The sequence below is a fragment of the Vidua macroura genome, chromosome 1 (assembly GCF_024509145.1).
Source record: "Vidua macroura isolate BioBank_ID:100142 chromosome 1, ASM2450914v1, whole genome shotgun sequence".
In the NCBI taxonomy this organism is placed as follows: domain Eukaryota; kingdom Metazoa; phylum Chordata; class Aves; order Passeriformes; family Viduidae; genus Vidua; species Vidua macroura.
This window is the reverse complement of record NC_071571.1, coordinates 132483775-132501656: the sequence shown is the minus strand read 5'-3', so window position 1 is coordinate 132501656 and position 17882 is coordinate 132483775. Positions and strand designations below refer to the sequence as shown.

Genomic DNA, 17882 nt, shown 5'->3' with positions numbered 1-17882 from the left:
CCGCTCGGCCGCTTCCGGGTTTCCCGGCGCATGCGCGCGCCGCCGCTGGCCCTCGGCCGGAAGCGTTTGGCGCGAGCGCGGGGCGGGGCCAGGCGGTGGTTCTGAGGGCGGTGGAGGTCACGTGCCCTGCGGGGGCGGGGCGGGGCTTCCCCGGCGTCCCCGTGAGGCGGCGGGAGCGCGCGGGCCGTGGGGCAGAGTGACAGAGTGACAAGGAGGCGGAACGGGCGAGCTTGGGAATGCCTCCGAGGTCATCGAGTCCTGCCTGTGACCGAACCGCACCTTGTCAACTATACCATGGCACTGAGTGCCACGTGCAGTCTTTACCTAAACACCCCCAGGGACGATGACTCCACCACCTCCCTGCGAAGTCCATTCCGGTGTCTAATCACCCACCCTTCACGTGAAGCAATTCCTCCTAAGTCCAACCTGAACATCCTCTGACACAGCTTGAGTTTCTATCCTCATGTTGTCTCCATTTTTTTCTTGGAGGAAGGGCCAATTCTCATCTGGCTACAGCCTCCTTTCAAGCAGTTGTAGGGAGTGATAAGGTCACCCCTGAGCCTCCTTTTCTCCAGGCTAAACATCCCCGGCTCCCCCAGCTGCTCCTCACAGGACTTGTCCTCCAGACCCTTCACCAGCTCCACTGCCCTTTTCTGGACTCTCTCCAGCACCTCAATGTCCTTCCTGAACTGAGGGGCCCGGAACTGCACACAGCACTCGACACAAGTCTCCTCCCAGGGCGGAGTGGCTCGGCCACCCCTCAGGTGTGTGAGCGCCCGCCGTGGGGAGCTTGGGCACGGTGCTCCATCCCGGAGCACTGAACCCCTGAGATGTGCCACCGCCTCAACCAGCCCCAGCTCCAAGGCTTGGTTCATGTTGTTATAATTGACAAATGGCCGGGTGGAGCAAACCTCAGTGGTGGCAAACACTTGCTCCCACTCTGCTTAATAAAGGTGTGCATTTTCTGGCTTGGTTTGAAGCAAGGTCTGCTTAGGTTCTCAATTGCACCATTTCACATGTGAGAGGAGTTCCCGACACCCAGGAATGCCCTTGATGTTCTGCATGCCCAGAGTGCTTCTCCCTTCTCTAGATCATAGAGAAAATCCACCTTCAGCAGGATTGAGTCCTTTTGAGGTTGCTTGTGGCACACAGAAAATGCCCTGGAAAGGTAAGTTAATAGAATGCAGGCTGACATGTTGGCATATGGGTGATTTGGAAATGAGCTGAGCTCATTTTTATCAGGGAAAAGTGCAGTAAGCAGTGCCTGTGGGCATGGCTTTGATGTAGATAATTAATAACCTTTTACAAAAGCCTCTGATTTGAGTTTTGAAGGAAAGCCTGGAATATGCCTCCTGAGTTACATATTCCTCCTGGAAATTTGAAATCGCATTAATTTAGTCTGCAGTGTAGTTACATGGCTGAAAAGACAACACTGTACAGCATCTGAGAGAGTGTATGTGAAGCTCAAACAGCAAGTGCTCGGATAGGAGCCTACCCCTGTAGTACTCATGTATTGAAATCTGGCTGAGCTAATCAAGGTCTGGAGGCTCCAAATCCTGCTGGATTACCTGTCTGTTCTGCCTCCGGTATACACATGCTGAGCTAACCATGAATCAAACCTCGTTTTGCATACACTTGCTGTGCCATCCTCATTCATGAATCACAGCTTGTAAGACAGTATTTCACCTCACTAAGAGTCAAAGCAGCTTGGACTGCTTTTCTTCTTGCAGTGGTCACCACTCCCACCCACAGCTCATACTTGAGTGTATGTTCAACCATTCTTCAGTACCTGTGGTATGTTAACCTGTGGCTAAGAGGTGGTAGCAGGCAGGAAAATTTTAACAGCATCAGTGGTCTTTAATTAAGTTGTGCTTCTGACTAAACAATTTCTCTAGGACTAGCATTCTTGAAGAATTCCTTTGCAGAACTGCTATACCTTTCTGTCCCTCTGCTAGAGGGGTAGGAGTGCTGAATTTTACTGGTAACACTTTTCAGGAGTGTGCACTGCAAGCCAGCTCAGAGAGATAAACAATGCAAATGGAAACAATCTCATTTATAGCATACCCCCCCACAGAATTGCATTGATATAACAGAGGGATGTGGCAACTGATAAGTTGAATGTTGAAGCACACCCTAAGCCTGCATCAAAAGCTCTTATTTCAACAGAAAAACATTCTTCTGTTTCTTTGTCCATTTTGTTATTACTTTTGAATGACATATCCAATCAGTGCTGGAATGTTTCCTGAAAGTTCAGAGTTGAAGAACAATGCCCTATTTTGGTGAAAAATCAGTAAACGAGAAGAAGAGTAGGGGAAAAACAGTGCTCCTGGCAGCTGCCTGGCAGGCCTAGCAGCTGAGAACAACTCTGTAATCTTCCTGGCAATAATTAGCTTTTCATTATAACTACCTCCATCTCAGTTCTAGTTCAAGTATGTTGACACCCTGAATAATTTATTTCCTACAGTAGGGAAAAAAAAAAAAAGGAAAAAAATGGAAGGGATCACACAGAAATAAATCTTTGAAGGAAAGGAGATTAATGGGTGGCATGAAACAAGAGTAGCTGGAGAGGATTATAAAGGTCCCTGGTGTACAGAGGGATGTGAGCTGAGTACATGGGGAATTTGCAGGTAGTAGGCAGGGGATGTACAGTAATGAACTTGGGCATACTACAGCAAGGAGGGCATGTCTGCTGGAAATGTCAGCTCCTTGAGCTAGTCCAATTTATTCAGTATTTCAGCACTTCAGTGAAACATGCAGGATAGCTATAATTAAAATTGCAAATCTAGTGGCATGGGAATCTTGTTCAATCATATAACTTGAGCAATTGTGAATCCCTGAAAAGCTAACAAAAGTAGCTACAGTTTACCTGGAGACTGAAAAAGTGTACACGAAACAGTGTCACTTCTGGCCGGACATGAAAAAAATAGCACTTCAAGGAGGTCCTCAGGAAACATATCTACATGCAGAGTACATTTTTTTTCTTTATAAAAGTGTCTTTTAATGTGTTTCTGGCTTCAGTGTTGTTGCTGCTATAGGCTATTTCCTGCTTCCTGCAACAGAAGTGGGATCAATGAAATACAAAATGGAGGGGAAAAATAGAGTTCATTAAAAAAAGAAGAAAATCTAGAAAAGGTAGAGGATGAGTAAGTGGCTGTTAGAGAATTACTTGATCACAGAATGATTGGGGTTGGAAGGCACCTCTGGATATCACCCAGTCCAACCCTCCTGCTAAGGCAGGTTCACCTAGAGCAGGCTGCATCAAAGACAGTTTGTATCTCCAGAGAAATAAATTTTCTATCTCCGCAACTGATAGACATTGATAAGATCCCTTCTCAGTCTTTCCTTCACCAGGCTAAACAGCCCCAGCTCTCTCAGCCTTTCCTCATCAGTGAGTTGCTTCAGACCCCTAACTAAATTCATAGCACTCCACTGGACCCTCTCCAGTAGTTCCTTGTCTTCCTTCAACTGGAGACCTCAGAACTGAACACAGCATTCCAGGCATGGCATCAACCAGGGCAAACTACCTGAGGCTGCAGTCAAAGGGAAAACCAAGGAAAACAGACATCTAAATAGATTTTTAAATGTTTGGCCTGGGCAGTTTGCAGTACATAAGACAATCTGAGGTTATTGGCAAGAAGGGTTGAGAGACAACCTGTGTGGATCTTCTTTTTTACCTGGAAAAAGGTTTTTAATCCTCCAACCTCCTTCACTATGTCCCTCAGCTAACACTGGATACTTTAACCAGGTTACTGAGCAATCTGCTGTCAATGTCTGTTCTGCTCCAGCGCCTCCAAGTACAGCAGCATGGATATGGGTAACTGGTCCCAGAAGCTTTCAGTCTATTCATGTGGCAGAAGACCGCTGGTTTATGATTCTTTAGAGCCTACTGAGGTGTCCTGTAGACAGCATGAGACTGACAGTGTGAAGGAGTTCATAACCATAGATTATCAATACTAATAGAGATATTTCAGAAACAACTGTGAGGAAAATAAAAATTACTTAGTCTTCTTTCTTCCCTCCTGTTCTAGGTGCTAAAACATGGACTAGTTGATTTGTAACATTTCTTGTTGGTTCTTTTTTTCTGTTTTTACTATAAATTATACTTGTAGTAAATGATGTAATATATTATAGATAGAAGTAAAATAAGTGTATAAATGTGTTTATATTGTAATATATAAGAATAATGTATTATAAACATGTTAAGATTTGCCCTCTCTGTTTTACTGGGAATTTCCTAAGCTCAAACTAAACTAACTAAAAATATGTATTTTCTAATATTTTTCAAACTTTAAAAAACTACAGCAGCAAAAACAAACAATATAAATCAATCTGTTTTACTATTAGAAGTAAATAGGTTATTAGTGATGTCATGTTACCTAATTATTAAATAATATATAGCAATCAGAAACTGGTAAACAAAAGTTGCCATGCCACTTTTATTACTATGATAGCCCCCATGTTACTATGGCATTATTTTCAAGTTCACCAAAATGCACATGGATTCGAAATTTGGAAACATTAAAAGCAATTTTTTTTTTTTTTTTTTTAGAAATTGCACATATGCTTTCACTGTAATCTCAATTTTTTGTATATTCTAAATTTTAAGGTGCGAGGTGCAAACAATTGTCCCTCATAAGTTTTATTTGTTCTTCTATTCCCTAAATTGTGCCTGAAAATCATAGTGAAAGAGCTCTCAGCTGTAGTCTTGAAGCAATATTTTTTTTCAGGTGAAGGAAAATTGATTTAACTGTGTCACCTTTAAAATGGAAAATTCAAAAAGATCAAAATAAATTTATTATTTATAACTAGTTTTATGAGCAAGAATCTGTTGAAACAGTTACATTCACTCTAAGTAAAACAGAAAAAGTATTAATTTAGTGATCAAAGGTCATGAAGTTCTGGAAGCTTTTGATGTATAATCCTAGCTCATTGCTGCCTCACCTGGCTTTTTAGGAAAATGCTTTCCCCAGCTCTGCTAATCCTTGCAGCAGTCTGGGGACAGAATGCTCCGGGCAGCAGGGAGCAGGACACATTTATGCAGATTCGGGTGCTAACCCAGCTCAACCTTCACCAGTCTCCCTGATGTCTCCTCTGTGGGTGAGTGTTCACTCTGAGTCAACGGGGTGAATGTCTGTCCAACCCAATCTCCTCTTCTCAAGGGTGAGCAATGGACTAACAGCCAGCTTGGTTTGGTCCAGACAGTGATGGTGCACTCAAATGTAAAGATTTAGCTACAGTAACTGGTGTTTTAAAATGTAGCCTGCATGCATAAATTCTTTGTACATAAATTTGGTTTCTTTGGGTATTATTACACCTCAAATAAAGAGGCAGTATTACATCTCCAGATGTAATCTCCTGAATTTTATTCACACACTAGAATGAAAGAAAGACAAGATTAAAAACCTGAATTGAACAGGCTGGAAATGTACAGTTTAGTCTTCTAGGAGTATAATTTTCAGGTACATCATGAGAGGCAATCATGGCTGTCTAACCAGGGAAGTTAAAACTGGAAACTGTTTTTCAAGTTTTTGTTGAATTGGTAACAAAAGAAACCAGTTATTCACCTTGCAGTAGTGAAATTTTAGGGTATGTGATGATATTTGACCTGTTCTGATATGCTTGAAGTGTTTATGTGTCCTTTGGGTAGGAAGTGGTATCTTTGACTTCTACACCTAATTATGAAATACATCCCAAACAGTCAGCCAAGAAGATGTTATTTCTGGTTCCAGTACATGAAATATATGTTTGACAATTTTAAACTGTATATGTAAAGAAACATGTAACTTATTACCGCCTCTGGGTATGAGCAGATTTATGCACTAAAAGTTTCACACAGGTTTTGCTAGACTGTTCCTATACTGTTCACGCAAAATGTGTATTTCTAATGACAGCTTCTAGCATACAGTCTTTTAAAATAGTCCTGCATTTCAGGAGTTAAATAATCACTTTTCTCCAGTATTTACATATTTACATGTACAAAAAATTGCAAGTCTATGATTTTATATGTACTTGTACCTATACATGATTTTCAGTAAATATGAAATGCATAAATATGCTATCAATATATTTCAATTAAATATTTATACAAATACTACTATTATAATTTTTCCTCAATAAAAATTTTTGTATGTTATCAAAAGTTTAAAAGTAACCAACAGCTTCTTTCTGTGTCATTTGTTGGTTCTTTAGGGGATGAAGATAACAATGGCAAAGCTCAGGAACCTTTTTGCTGGAACTATGCTAAAATCCAGTTCCTTTTATTGGCAAAGCGAATTTTTCAGTGAAACTGTAACACTTTGTGATGCCCTTTCTTTGGCTTGTCCTGCAGCTGTACCAGGAACATTCCTGCAGAAGCTGAAGTCTGTTGTAAAATGTCTTCATCATGTGAACAAAAATTATCTTAAATTTGATTTATATGTTGTAGAGATGATATTAATGAATATCAGGCATGTTGGACAGCAACAAGAACTGCAAAGCCAAGAAAATGTGTCAGCTCTGCAAAGTCACCCTTGGAACCTGATTGGCAGACACAGCTCCATGTGAATAAAATCTTTAATATTTCAGGACTCATCTCCTGAGTTTCTTAGACTTTATAGATAAGTAGACATGGGTCCTAATATTGAAATCAATCTGTATAAATTGAAATCAGTCTGTGAAAGGTACAAAGGACTAAAGAGAAAATATGGAAAGCAGATAATTGAGGTAGATGGATCTTTTATAAGAGGGAGGCTTTTTATCATTTCCAGAATTTTTAGTAATTTCTTAGGTCTTTGTCATAGCATATAACTTGCAGGCTTTAGATAGGCTAATTTTTTTCCCTCTGATAACTTATAGATGTTAGCATTCAATTTTCTGATTTTCTGATGTATTTTGTCAGGAAATTAAGTAGCTGTTTCACACCTCTCCAAAAATCAATAGCTATAAAAGCTCTTCTGACAGAATGACTACTCAGAATTGCCTCTGCCCCTGAAATAGAGTCTATTCATCACACAGCAGTTTTGAGACATTTTTGGTTTGGTTGCAAATTTTGAGGCTCTCTGGATCTATTTTTGCTTTTAAGCAAGTGCTCCTTGCTGTTTTAGCAGCCATTATCAGTTGCTTGCTCTCTATCCTTTTTCTTTTCATTCATGTAATTTTCTGCCCACATTTTAGATTCAGTGTTGCTAACAACAGTAACGTAAGTATGAATTGTCAATTGCAGAAAGTCTCCCTTCAATCTTAAATTCACTGAGTAGGCAGGATTACTTATCTTGCATTTCATTCCAAGGATGTACTTTTTTTTTTGTCACTCCATTTTTTCTGAAACACACAATCAATTAGTATTGATTTCTGATGTGCTGTATCCCACGTGCATTGAGGTGATACAAAAAACTTCATGCTATACTTCTTGTTATGCATTTTGTATCATCCAGTCCTAATGCACAGAACAGTTCCTTTCAGATTAATATAATTCATTTGTCCAAAGGTGATGGACATGGTGGTCTTGATGCCATTTCAATTACATGATATACATCTATTATTTTCTCCATATAATCTAAAACCTGGAAGGATGGAATGAGTGTTGATTATCACATGTTATTAATGGTAGCCAAAATTTGAAAGACTGTTTTATAAAATGTGCAAAGGTTTATAGCATGATTTCAGTGAGAGTTGATTGCAATATTTTATAAGATAATGCAAAATTTTTTATTAGTGATGGGTCTCACTCTTTTCTGAATCTTGCTTGATACTGAAAATTTTTAATGTCTGTCTGAGAAACAAAGTAAATACAACAAACATGGTCTATCAGTAGTTTACATTTGTTACACGGGCTGCAAAAATAAAGCTTTCTTACATCTGGACACTGTGTTTGTGATCATTTATTCAAGATTTCCGTAGATATCTCACTCCTAACAACAAATATCAGCAAGTCTGTAAGATGGAAAGAACTTCCCAAAATTAAATTTTAGATTTTATTTGGAAAGGTGACACTATATGAATCAGCTGCTTTGCAGAAATGAGTCTTTCATCCAGATGTTTTGTCATAACATTTATTGTGTTTTCAAACAAACGTGAAATTTCTAGAAATGCAAATTAGGCTTAACAATTTAGTGTTCTAAGATATTCTCTTAGCAACACAACACAGCTGCTGATTTTAATTCTGATCACAAATTACATAGAAAAACTGAGTCATATTAGGCTATTTTCTCTTCATACCTCTGTTTTTTCTCATGTTTCACACAGTTTCTTCTTCAACAAGAAACAAATCTGTGTGAAAAGGGAGAAACAGTGGTGTTTCATAGGAGAGTGTATTTGCTTATTTCAGACACACAAATTTGATACTGAGAAATGAATACTTCTTTTAGGGAAGCTGGAAAAAAATTCTCAAGGCAGCCCAAACTTTCCTAAAAGGTAAACTTCTGAAAGTGTGACAGCTGCTATTAATTAACAGTTCAAAGTTCATGTTCTCATCAGCTCATGTCTTAAGGTACAACAGCATCCTTTCTAAAGCACTTGACAATTGCAAATCCATACCATTTCTCTACAAAGTACCAACCTCCCCTTTGCATCCCTCCGTTAAGTTTTTTATCACAATAGAGATGAAGGATTTAATTTTCAATGCTTTGCACTTCTTTCAAGCACATTACCCTTATTCTCCCTCCTTTACCCTTGCAGATACTTAGGCCCTTCTGCGCTGGCAGAGATGCAAATAACCATCCCAACACCAAGTTTTTTACCCTGTGTATATTATCATCAGTCATTCATACATGGAGACTACATGTTTTGAACACCTCTGGAAATGCTCACTATATTTTGTCATCTCCTTTCTATAAAGTTCACTGTCACCAGGATGTCTATCAGTATGACAACAGCTAGGAGCAAGGGAACTGATACCCTCCCTGTGAGATGGATCACTGTCATATGATTATGTCCTTGGGCTCCCCATCCATCAGTCATATCTCCATGTTGTTACCTTAGGATGTAATTATGTGCAACTATTTTTCATGTAACAAAGCTGATGTACAAACACATGCCAACAGCAACATCCAGGGAAAGCATAAAGCCAAGTGACACCTTTATGCTATATATTTTTCAGGCAAGGATCATCTCTCTGTTCTGGGTTTGTATAGTGTCTTGTAAAACATTACTTCTATTCCTAACTGCAGCTTTTAGTTTTGCTGCACTGCAAGAAATGTTGGTAGCAAAATATTTTCAATGAGATCCAATTCATTGGACTGGAGTAATGTCAATCCAGTTTGCATTATTTGGATGGCCATTAAAACCATTTGAGATAAAAGCAATGGGCATTAGCTCATGGAGAATTGCATGCCTTCCAAACTTTATCAGCTCAAAGGCTTTCCAGCAGCAAATAGTGTGAACTGGCAAGATTACTAAAAACCTTCCTGTTTGCTGCAGTTCTCAGAATTGTACAATAATAGAGAGGGATTTAGTGACCACAGAGAAATGCAGTCAAAAGAAATGTGGTGGGTAAATATGAGTGGGAAAGCAGGTGAACCCAAGCCTGAATAGAGCAAAGTGTCCTAGTATCTTCAGGGAGCTGGGAGCACCTCCAGGAGGTCTGTCTTTGTCCAGATGCAGTAAGAAATGAAGCACTTCTTTCCAGACGCTGAGGCAAAATAAAAATGGACAGCAGATGAGTCATTTTTTTCCTCCAGCTTTGTGATGGACTGTTTCACTCTCACATTACAAAGATGAAAGAACAGAGCAGTACGATGCTCTTAGCGGGATCGTAACAGCCACACAGACCCTCATCTTCTTGCTCTCCAGGGGCCTGCTACCTTTTGTGCTCTTTCATAGATGGTTAGCACTAAAACCACTAAAACATTACCATCTCCAATTGAGTGAGAAGCAAGGGCCATATCACAGTAGTTCTTTGCTTCTGAATCAGTGGTCAATCCATTCCAGGAAGACAAAAATACAGAATAAATATTGTTGTTATTCCACATATCCTTGTAGTAGTATTGTTTCAATCTGTTGGCTGTACGGTCTGTGAGACAGTGCACTGGTTAACGTTGTAAATGCTCCTTTTAAAACCTGGGAAGTTGGAACAGATATTATTTTAATGAAAGCATAGATGTGGAGGCTACAACAAAATCCACAGGAAGATTCTAAATCCTCCAACACTTCGGATTTTTCATCAGCCTGGATTTAAATTGACCCTAATAATGTGTATACTTAGTGCTTACAATCACATGTATAAGGTCCATAAAAAATACAATTTACCAGCTGTGCAAGTATTTTTCTAATGACTCAGACTCTCTACTTTTTTGTTATTGTATAAAAATGTGATGCTTTTAAACTAAGCAGCATAAATTACATTGTTCCTTCTCTGCTGCCATATAATATAACCTTTCCCTATGGTTATACATTTTAAAAGGGAGGTATAGAAAGTTCTGTGTATCCAGTGCACCTCCTGGAGTTCAGCTTTCAGGCCCTTTCTCCAATCATTTACTTCCTAATCCTCAAAGATATAAAATCCTCCTGTTAGCTGTTTATGTCATGGGAGGCATGGGACACCCTTGCTTTCAGGTGACTTTCTCTGCTTGAAAGGATATCTTCATTCTTAAGCACTTCATTACTATGGCAAAAAAAAAAAAAAAAAAAAAAAAAAAGTGTTGCTGTCACAGAACATACCTTTTGCAGATTGTTGCCATAAAATATGTTACCTTCCATGGTAATGTATGTAAGTCTCCTATGAGACCAAACCTGATCAAAAAATAGCTGTATCTGAGTCTCTCTACAGGGAAGAATACAGATGAATGAAAAATTTGCTTGCAAGCATGGAAGGTAGCAATTTTGTTTTCTCACTATCAAGAGCCTCACTGAGATAAACAGGATTAGGACGTGACTGAGCCCTGCATGTAGTAATTCTGGGCAGAACTAAGTCAAGAATCTTGCACTACAAAATCATTAAACATTAGATTAGCTTTTTTCACGCTTTGGGACAAAGATTGCACCATGCCATCAATCATTAAAAAGTATGTGCAAAATAGAGCTAATTTCTCAGTTAAAAGTAAACCTTTGCATGACATGTTTTTTACAAGGGCAAAATTAACATGCTAGCACAATAAATCAAAACATTGAACTGGAAGATTTATGGTTTGGCTTTCTGTGTAGGACACATATGACCCAAGACTTACTGAGTGTCCCAGTCCTGGAAAGCTGCCCATTTAAGGCTACTTTGGTGCAAGTGAATAATTTTGCAGAAGGGCTGTAGGACCTTATTTTAGGCTCACTTAAATGTATGGCTTAAACACCATCAGGAGATTTGGCTGTGGTTTAACAGGTATCCAATACACAGAACACAGTCCTAAGGGCTAATTATTGCCAACGCGATGTGTATCTCAAGAGGCACTTTAATGAAAACTTGCATTTCTAATGTACCATATATTGTGCTATAACAGCCCATGTTCCAGTATGATTCAACTTTTCCTGAGATTCAGTTTGTTGTGTACATTTGTCCCTCTTTCAGGAGGTTAGAAGAAACTAACAAAATTGCAGCTGTTTGAAGTGAAATATGAAAAAATGAATGTAGCTTCTTATATTAAAAAAATAAGTGTAGGTTTTGATTTTCAATGAAGTATTACAAAAATACTAATAAGTGATGCAAAAATGTAAGTATATAAACATGATACAAAAATGTAGGTATATAAACATAATTTTGAAACTAAGAACAAACAGAAAATAAACTAGACACATTTATCTTCTGTTCATTTATTTTTAAAATATTTTCCTTTATTCTATAAAATTATATTTGTAAAAGGTTCTTTACTTAGATTTAGCAATGCAAAAGCATTTATATTTTTTTAATTGCTTGCACTTTTATTTAACATAACTACCATGTACATGCTTGGAAACCTAGCTTTCAATAGCAACAAAGTATGTACATAATTACTAATGGGGCCTTCAATCATTCCCCCTCTCATGTTCCACTGTTTTCCCATATTCCAGCACAGTTATGTGCCCTTTAAGCTATTTTTATCAAGTGTGACAACTTTGAACTTGTTCCAAGACCATATTGCCTTAGATGTGACCTTCTGGTGTGGAAGTTAAATGTTCTCTGAAAATCTTGCATATAACATGTACTTCTCTATATTTACTCTAAATGTAATATCTTCAAAGAATACCAAAAAGTCAGTGAAACATGAACTTTTTCTATAACAGCCCTAGAGCCTGATCCTTTATACATGACTTCAGTAGGATTTACACATGTGTAAGGGCTGTGGACCATGTGTGCAAATATGGACACATGTTGTATCATATTAAGGTTCAATAATAAGGCTGGCCAGGAAACAAGGATTCTGTTTCGTGAAAGATTCTGAGGTTTTGGCATTTGGTTTCATTCTGATGCAGGGTGAAATCAAGACTTTTCAGCATGTTTTGAAAGCAAGGCAGTCTGCAAAGGAGACAGATGATAGACATGTAACTGGGGCTATACCTGTCGTGGTGAATCCTCATGTCAGACACTGCTTCAAATCTGAGAGGAGTGATTCAAACTTGGATGTGCCCTGGGCAAGATGAATTTCCTTGTTACCACATTATTTGTTGTCCATAAACAAGTGAAGCCCTTCCTCCTCATTTTAAGTGAAATTCCATTCTAAGGTTGCAGTAAGCAGCCCTGGTCCTCTCTCAGCAGGACAGGCAGTGCTGTTGGCCAAGTGTTTCATCTGCAGAACCATCATCTGACAGAGAGCTGTACTGTATGGCAGGGGCCCCATGAGGTCACAAGGCAGATGACAGGCCATGGTACTCTCAGGACTCTCCAGATCTGTGCCCAGTGGTGTTCCCTGAGACACCGCAATCTACTCAGCAAGCACTCACGAAGCAGAGTTTGGGGACCAATGATATAAGCAAAAGGGCAGGGTGTGGTGGTTTTATATCTCAGATTTTTATAATGTGATGAAAGAATTCCTGTCACTGGAGTTGTTTGTGTGTTATAGATATAAAATATTTGCCTAAGATGTATGTTTCTGAAGTATCAGCTTTTCTTTGGGTTTACAAGGAATTGGGTATCCAATGGAGTAAATACTCAGTTAGATGAATGGATTTTGGTCAGTAAAGAAATGCTGAATGAGTATGAACCCAATCAGCTCTGTTCTATTTCATTGGTCTCAAATGAAATTAAGCATTATTTAATTTGTTTCTTAAAAAATGACAATGTTGCTAAAAAGACTTTGACATACATATGCATTTGATCTATATCTGTATCACATAATCAACAAGTGCTTTGTGTACCTTGAGCCTTTTGCGTCCTACAAATATTGTCTTAGCAATGTGCTTTGTTCTGCAATAATGTGATAGACAATGATAGTAAAGCAAATCTCACACAAATTACATTTCCATTTGGATTATACCATAAAAATTAACTTTTTCAGATTTGATGTTAAGCTCTAGCAAGCATTAGATAATAACTTAACTGAATATATATTTGAATATTGATTTCATACAATAAAAACCCAAAAGAAATCCCCAAAAGCTTGAGAGAAATTCTTATGGACAAATGGAATATAGCTTTGCCTGTGGGTTGAAAAAGATCTGGAAATATTAGTGGATGCCTATTTTGTTCAACTTTTACAGTGCTTGCTTTCCTGTTTGCAAGCACTGAACTGTGAAACAGTAGGAAACAGTTAAAAACCAGTAAAGACAAAATTCTAGGAGAGGAAATAGAAATTGACAGATTATTTTAAATTTGAATACTGAGAAAATTGATGAACAGGAAAAATATCTAAATTTTCTCTGAGTTTATTTCCAAGACAATTGTCCAAATCTAGTCTCTCTATTTGAAAAAACTCAGAGACTATATTTAAAACTTTAAAAAAATGTTTGCTTTCTTCATGATTTGTTGTTGGCATGACCCTAGACAAGTATCTGGTACATTTTGCCTAAGGGTCAAAATAATACTTCCACTCTGAATGTTAAATACTATCCAGCAATCTGTCCTAGATCTTGACATAAGAACTGGCCAAGTAGACATTTATTCTGTTCTTTTTTATTAAAACAATATTCCAAAGAGTTACTTTCCACAAAAAAAAAAAAAAAAAAAAAAAAAAGCACAGGGAATTGGAGCTCCCCTTTTTGAAGACCAGATGATGGTTAAGTTTTAACATTTATGTGGTAGCACCAAAGAGGCATGACCTAGTCCCCAGTCAAGCAGAGGCAATTGAACAGATGATATGAGGTGTAAATGCTGAAGATCTGCTTCAGTGTGCCTGGTAAATATTATAAGCAAGGATTATTCCCTCTCTGTAGATGTGGAAGCAAATCAGAAAGATCATAACTGATTTTGACCAGGGGTCGGTGTTAGAGACAAGATTAGAATTCAAGAGTCGATTGCTGTGGAGTTCAGTTCAATAACCAGTGCCAAGTCATTCCTGAGAACCCCATTGCTACAGGCATCAGGTTTTGGCCCTCTGAACTGAGCCCCTCCATTACCAGCTGTAGGTACTTGCTCACATGGTTATGCCACAACAGGCCACAGTCAAAGTAAGGAGTGAATGCTTTTCACAGAAATTCTCAGATTGAGCTCTTTTACCAAGGATATATTTTAGCATTGTGTTTTCCCACTATCTGTGTATTCAAATGAGGTGGATCAGCAAGACGTCCTGTAATAGTGCCCCTCTAATCATCTATCGGATCCCCTCCAAATGAACCTTTGGTTGCCTTCTGTTCAAGAGCTCAGCTGGGAATGGCTGTGTGAGAGAGTTGAGTGTCCTGTCATTGTGGGGAAGAAAACAGTGGCACTAATACAGGCTCATATCAGTAAAACTGTAGAAATACTAACAAACAAATCCATGAGTGGACTTCATGGGTGGTAAAATCATTTGTCTGAAAGGCACAAGTGAATCAAAGTTCATGTCCTTTTGGTCCAATAGGACAGTGAGCAGCAGAGATCTCACAGTCGTATTAAAATAGAGTAAACAGAGTGGTTTAAGGCTCTTTCTTTTTAAGGAGCTAGAGGACCCAAGTTTGTCTTTGCTTTGACCTCAGTGTGTAGAGGCAAATGCCAACCAGAAGAGGGAGCACATGTCAGCTGGAAGTATTTTCCCAGAGCTCTACCGATTCAACTCATTACTATGCTGACAAATACAGCCATGTTGGCAAAATAATAAAGATAAATCCAGGCTTGCTTTCTGGAAGAGGCCAAAGCTGATCAGAAAGGAACTGATATGTATATATGCCATTGAATTGCCCTATCATAAGTATTTCCATGTTTAAGAGTGGCTGGATTTGAGACAGAAATGTGTCACTCTTGAGCTTTCATAGTCAGCTCATGAGATCAACAGCAGGCTCCTTGCTGTGCCTCTCCCACTTACAGTTCACATAGAGATCACTTATGTATGTAGTACGAGTCATTTCTTGCTGTAAAGAGGCCATGACCACTAATTGCTTTCCTCTTTTACTCTCTTCCTCTTTTTGCCCTCTTTTGGTTTTCTTTTTCCTTATTTCTGCTGCTGCTCTTTCCTTCAGTTATGGTTCTACCCTCAGTTCCCTAGGCACTGGCTTGCAAAGCAGAGGGGAAGCTGTGGAGGTCTGGCTGCCTGCAGCACCCCTGAGGCTCTTGGGTCGCTCACCCTGCGTGCAGAGCAAACACCGAGTGACTCCAGCCGTAGCCAGCTGCAGCTGGGTCTGTTGGCAGGAGTGCTTGGCTTGGGGAGCAGTAAGGCTTCCCTGCCACAGGACTTTTACTGCCATCTTTTCTGCTGCCTCTGACACTGGACCACAACTCTAAATAGTTGTCTTGGCATCAAGGCTGCGCAGCCACGATCATAGGGTGACTCAGAGGGGTTGCATGTGGGTAACTGGGAAGCAATGATTCATCCAAGAGGGACTTGCCATTCTTCCTTAAGTTTGACACTCATGTGAGATTTTTTTCCTCCTTTTACAGATTTTTCACCCTACTCTCATTTTTTTGTAGTTCCCTCTCTCCACCACCCATTGGCTTCTCAAGCTCTTTCTCTGTCCCCACTGACTCTTATTTTCAGTCTTCTCTGTCACATTCTTTACCCTCCACTCCCTATTTTCTATTGTTCTTTTTATTCTTGTTGTCCCCCCCTTTTCCTTCTTCCTTGTTCTTGTCTCTGCCTCTTTGTTCGTAATCCCATCTCCAAAGTGACATCTCACATCTTCATCCTACCAGAAAATAGTCTTGTTTGCAAACCTACATCTATTTTTCTTTCTTCTGCTGGATATGCCACTTAAAACATCTTTGCTTCCTTGAAGGGCTCTGATTAAGATTGCAAATATTTTTCTTTAAATGGTTAGAATGAAACAAGGATTTGAGGAATATTGACTCAACAATTTATTTTCTCTTAAATATATTTGCTTCTCCTCAAATACTAATTGAAGTATGCTATAGCATAATAAAGTCTTCACAACAATCAATTAACATATAGACAATAAATTTAGAATAACTAAAAATTAAATTCCAAAGCTTATTTGAAATTACAATTTTCCTGATAATATATGTGAATTACATGGCTGTACATAGAAACTAAGATACTAGGTATAGGTATTCATTATTGTATTTTTTAAAATCTGTCCTATAGTGTGACTTTTTGCAAATTATTAAAAATAGATAATTTTGGGTTTGTTTTTTTTTTTTTTTTTTAATTCATTACTGTACCAAAACTATAAAGCTGTTTCCTTTCTCTGTTATTAAGACCAACAGAAGAGGTATAAGTGACAGTTTTATTTACTTGCTATAATGGGACAAGAGATCATTAGGCTTTACATAGTATGGACTAACTAATATTATTCTTTCCAGCCTTTTCTTTCTTTTTGAGACACTTGATCTTTTGAGCGCTTGATCTTTTTAAGCAATGCTAGGTCAAGTCAGTTATCTAAGGAATAGTTTGCTAGAGAAAACAAAAAGGCAATGGTGTCTGACAGTCTTCAAATGCACTTTGTACCTTGTTGTTTTAGTGTCAGCTATTGACAGATCTAGTTGGGGAAATTTCTGGTCCTATCAGCAACAACAATTGAATCTTCCATAGCACTTTTCACGTCAGAGCACATTACAAATAGCATTATCATCCCTCTGTTGATAGCACAGGAGGTTGGGGTAGGGATAACTGACAGGTTATAGGTAAAGGAAAGGTTTGACTGGAAGAAATAATTTTCCAGTAGAAAACAAATACAATGTTAAGTCTTTCAGTGACATTTCTCCACCACCAAAATAATCTTACATGAAGAAATTTTCAAATCTTGCTGAATTGCCCAATCTATGATCTGACTTTAGATGTAGTTGCAAAAATAGTGAAGTTAGGATTACTTTTAGTGACATTGTTCTGGCTTAGTCAGGTATTTTCTTTCTTTTTCTTTCTTTTTTTTTTTTTTAATTTTTTTTCTTTTTTTTTTTTTTTCTTTTTTTTTCTTTTTCTTTTCCAAAGTACAAGTTCAGTCTCTGGTCTCTGAGGAAACATTCCTTCTCTACCACACAAGTGGTAAATAAAATCTACAAATAAATTCTATTTCCCCAAATGTATAGGATACAAAAAAATGTATTCATTAGTGTGAGATATAAAAATGTAGACTCACACTTCTGAAATCTACGGCTGTTCCTTTCACACTTGTGCCAAAGACAAACAAACATAATTCTCCCTGGCAGCTGGACGACATTCCAAACAGCCACCACATTAATTCACTCACCTCCATCAGCCTCCGCCTGCAACCTGCACAGCTTGCTGCCAGGAAGCCTGGCAATAAATTCCAACTCTAAATACCAAACAAGGTAGAAAATGCCATATAATGCATTATTCCAAAGAACAAAAATGGGCTTGCATGATAGGGATAGTGAGTAAGGGGCTCTTCCACTGACTTTTGGAGTTCTCCTTATTGCCCTTTTGGAGATTGGCAGCTGCCACAGAAAATGTGGGTTGCAC

The 17882-nt window shown here is 38.6% G+C and overlaps 1 long non-coding RNA gene across 1 annotated transcript; it reads right to left on the bottom strand.

Annotated features, from left to right (window-relative positions):
- Positions 1-9524: 9524 nt before the first annotated feature.
- Positions 9525-12654, bottom strand: LOC128818141 (uncharacterized). The gene is made up of 3 exons (XR_008440393.1): positions 12440-12654; positions 9830-10035; positions 9525-9607 (listed from the first exon to the last, which is right to left on the bottom strand). It is a non-coding gene; the product is annotated as an uncharacterized LOC128818141 (long non-coding RNA).
- Positions 12655-17882: the final 5228 nt, after the last annotated feature.